The 4466-nt window shown below is 41.4% G+C and overlaps 1 pseudogene; it reads right to left on the reverse strand.

The window, feature by feature from the left end:
* Positions 1 to 437: 437 nt before the first annotated feature.
* Positions 438 to 4103, reverse strand: LOC123641970 (annotated as a pseudogene).
* Between the last annotated feature and the right edge of the window lie 363 nt (positions 4104 to 4466).

The following is a 4466-nucleotide window of genomic DNA, read 5'->3' on the forward strand; positions in this document are numbered from 1 at the left end:
ACTAAAAATATATACAGAAAAAATTAACTGGGAATGGTGGTGCATGCCTGTAGTCCCAGCTACTCAAGAGGCTGAGGCAGGAGGATTGCTTGAGCCCAGGAGTGGGCTAGGCTGACGCATGGCACTCTAGCCCAGGCAACAGAGACTCTATCTCAAAAAAAAAAAAAAGATGTGCATTCATATTAATAAATTCAGCCAAATCTAAAATTATATTCTTTTGATCCTGATCTAACACCTTTAAGTTCCATTCCCACACATATTCCCTGACTTTCTGTCAATATCAATTGGCATTTGAGAGATCTTGATGAAAGGTAAAGAGAATTGTTTGTACTAGTCTTATAACTTTTCAGTAAATGTGAAATTATGTCAAAACAAAAAGTGAAACAATGTATAAATTGACAAACTCTCAATATTCTTTTGGTGTGTATAGTATTTCCTCATGGGTCACCTTGGGGTCTGCTGCAGCTTGAATCTATCTGGTTATAGATCTAAAAGAGGTGGTAGGTTAAGGTTTCTAGGAGGATCAGCAGTCCCCTGCCAGGCCACTACCTCTGGGGAGGTCCTTACAGGTTCTTCAGGTAAGGAAAGATTAACTTCAGATCAAGAAGAGGGTCACTTTTTTTTTTTTTTTTTTGAGACAGAGTCTCACTCTGTTGCCCGGGCTAGAGTGCCGTGGCATCATCGTAGCTCACAGCAACCTCAAACTCCTTGGCTCAAGTGATCCTCCTGCCTCAGCCTCCCGAGTAGCTGGGACTACAGACATGCGCCACCATGCCTGGCTAATTTTTTCTGTATATATTTTTAGTTGTCCATATAATTTCTTTCTATTTTTTAGTAGAGATGGGGTCTCACTCTTGTTCAGGCTGGTCTCGAACTCCTGAGCTCACACAATCCACCCGCCTTGGCCTCCCAGAGTGCAAGGATTACAGGGTGTGAGCCAACGCGCCTGGCCTCACTTTTTTTTTTTTCCCAAGCAGAATTCAGAATTCAGGGTTTAAGGTTTTTAGCTTTGTAGGAATCTATCCATATGTCCCTATCCTAAGATTCAGGGTCTTACTCTTTCCCAATCAATGTCTTATTTTTAACTCAAGAGACCCTGCTAGGTTATGAATTCCATTTGCATTGAAATTCAGTCCCCTGCATGTGGAGATTTGAGATTCAGTTTTCAGAAATCTTGACCCCAAGGCTACTAGAAATAAGTTTCTGCTAAGGGCATCATAAAGCTTTCTTGGTCCCTTCCTTAGACCTTGAGATGGGAATTTAAAGCCCTGAGCTCATCATCTTCTTTCTCCAAACTTTCCCCACACTTTGAAGCAACCAACATTCCTCATTACATTGCTATTTCTTCCAAAATATTCTATGGCAGCAAATATTTGGCTACCCGAAGCTTTGCCTTCTATAAGCATTTATCATAGGTGACTAAAGGTGAGAATTTAAGTAACTGTTTACCTGTGGCAATAATCATAACTTAATTTAAATTTAATCAGACCAGAGAACCAGTGTCTGACTCCCATCTGTAAGAATCTGTCCCCTGAAACCACTGCCAGTACCAATAAGTGTGTAAGTCAGGGAGGCAGAACTACTATGAATTATGAGACAAGGAATTTATTATAGGAATTAGACCTTGCACAATTGTAGGAGGAGCTGGGGAAGTGAAAGACCAGGAGACCAGTCAGAGATCAGAAAAGGGTCATCAATGTGGGAAATGAAGTGCATCTAGCCACTGACATGGGACTGTGATGGGAAAGCTCGTGGAGAACTCTGTGTAGCCACTACCTCCGTGGATCCATTCCCAAGTGTCTGATGGTGGGTCTGGGGCCACTGGTGGTCAACAGGGTCAGCCATTGGAAGGAATTTCTAGACACTGGTCTGAGCAAAACAAGGACAAACTAGAGCTAACACTTTTTTTTTTTTTGAGACAGAGTCTCAGTCTGTCACCTGGGCTAGAGTGCAGTGGCATGAAAACAGTTCACTGCAACTTCAGACTCCTGGGGTCAAGTGATCGTCCTGTCTCAGCTTCCTGAGTAGCTGGGGCTACAGGTGTGTGCCACCACGCCTGGCTAATTTTTCTATTTTTAGCATAGACAGAGTCTTGCTCTTGCTCAGGCTGGTCTCGAAATCCTAGCCTCAAGCAATCCTCCCCTTCGGCCTCCCAGAGTGCCAGGATTATGAGCACCATGCCCAGCCTAGAGCTAACACTTCTGTCACCACATCTAACCACAATGACCTTCAGAGAACACTTCGCTGCTTCATTTCTGCCTTCCAAATCTCACACAAACCCTTCTTTTGGGCAACTCTAATCTGAAACCATTCAATGAAGGGGATTCTCAGAAACATAGTTCCAGCTTTACCAAGTTCACCTAATACAAACCATGATAATACGTAATATGTGAACTTGAACTGTATCCTGGATTGCGGAAAAAAAAAACCCTTGAAGACATTTTAGGGACAATGGGATGAATTTTTATATGGATTAGCTATTAGATGATTAAAAGGAATTAATGCTAATTTTTATGTTTGATAATGGCATTGTGGTTAGGGAAGAGAATGTTATTCTTAGGAGTTATGTGTTTAAATAGTTAGGAGCAAACTTTCAAATGGTTTCGCATTTATATATTTGTATTACATATTAAGTGAATATGGCAAAATGTTAATAATTGTTGAATGAATCTAGGTGGTGGATCTGCAGATGTTTCAACTTTTCTATATGTTTGAAAATTTTTTTGGAGGTACACAGTATTTTAATTTTATTTAAAGAAAACAAATAAAAATAATTTGTTTGCAGCAGATTCCAAATTCCTCAACCTTATTTGTCCCTTCAGTTTTCAGAAGTTTTAATTTTAAAAAATGATATACCTTTTCTTTTGGAAGTTGTACAATAGCAATAATTAAAATCTGTTTCTTCTTTGGTTGCTGAGGTGTACTAAATAGGAAGAAGATAATATCTCCATCTTCAACAATATTATCTGTGCCTTGTTTGTCTGTACTTTCCAGCAGCCTTGGCTGCATTTTCAGAAACTTCCTCTTTAAAATCTTCATCTTTCATTACTTCGGCCATAATGAATCCTTTTTCAAAATCTGTGTGAATCTTTCCTACAGCCTGAGGAGCCTTTGTCCTTCTCCTGATGGTTCATACAGGCACTTCCTTTGGGCCTACAGTGAAAAACTATTCTAGCTGGAGTGCGGCAAACCCAGCCTTAATGATCTTTGGCAAAGCACTTTGTGTCATATTCACTTTCAGATACTTCTGTCTCTCCTCAGCACTCAATTCTTGCAACTCGAGTTCCAAGGCCCCACTAAAAGGAATGACCAAGGCAGCTGGGTCATACCTGTCCGCCCACTCTTTAATTTTTATCAACCATCTGCTTTTCTTTCTAATGCCGTCTTTTTCAGAAAGATTAACCAAGTAGACCACTGGTTTTGAAGGCAAAAATAAGTATTTATTCAATATTTCAATCTCTTTGTCATTCCAGTCATGATAGAAGTGAACAGGTTTCTTTTGATCTATCACCCAGGATTTGACTTTGCACATTCTGTCATATTCAGGTTTTAGTTTCTTATCTCCTCCGCTCACAGCCACCTTTTCTAGCTTATTTATAATGGGCCTAATCATGTCCTCATCTTGAAGCTGAAGCTCTCTTTACTGGCCTTAGTGGAGGAAAAAACAAACAAACAAAAATAAGATGAAGCTCTTCGTATATTATTTCTATATCTCAAATAGGATTTACATGTCCTTCAAGTGTAGCATAGTATTATCATCTTCAAAAGCATCTTTCATCTGGCACAGGTACTCTGCTCTCATTAGGATCGACAGTGCCGAGTGGGAAGTTTTCTGCTGAAGCCTGACTATGGGTTAATACACTGAAGAAGGTAGATTTTTCCAACAGTGTTGGGATTGTTGGCAATCCAACAGTACTAATTTTCAGTGAGGTTCCAAATCTTCCAATGATTGGGGGTGGTTTAATTCCATCACCTCCCTTTTTGAGGGGCGTCGTGCTTGGGGTGGGCGATGACACAGGGTCCCAGTGGCAGTGACAGACGGGTCCTGCCGGCAGCCGGAGTCGGGGAGGAAGGAGGAGAGAGCCCAGGCCTGGCCCCTCCATTGAGCAACACACACGACAGCGGGAAGCATTTTTTTTTTTTAAAGATAGGGTCTCACTCTGTCGCCTGGGCTAGAGTGCCGTGGCATCATCATAGTTCACTGCAACCTCAAACTCCAGGGTTTATGTGATCCTCCTGCCTCAGCCTCCTGAGTAGCTGGGACTACAGGCATGCACCACAATGCCTGGCTAATTTTTCTATTTTTTTGTAGGGATGGGGTCTTACTATATTGCGTAGGCTGGTCTTGAACTCTTGGCCTCAAGCAATCCTACTGTCTCAGCCTCCTGAAGTGCTAGGATTACGGGCATGAGCCACTGCACCTGGCCTGACTTTTTTAATAATAACGTAACAGGGAAAATAAAAGA

The sequence above is a fragment of the Lemur catta genome, chromosome 7 (genome assembly GCF_020740605.2).
Source record: "Lemur catta isolate mLemCat1 chromosome 7, mLemCat1.pri, whole genome shotgun sequence".
Taxonomy (NCBI): Eukaryota; Metazoa; Chordata; class Mammalia; order Primates; family Lemuridae; genus Lemur; species Lemur catta.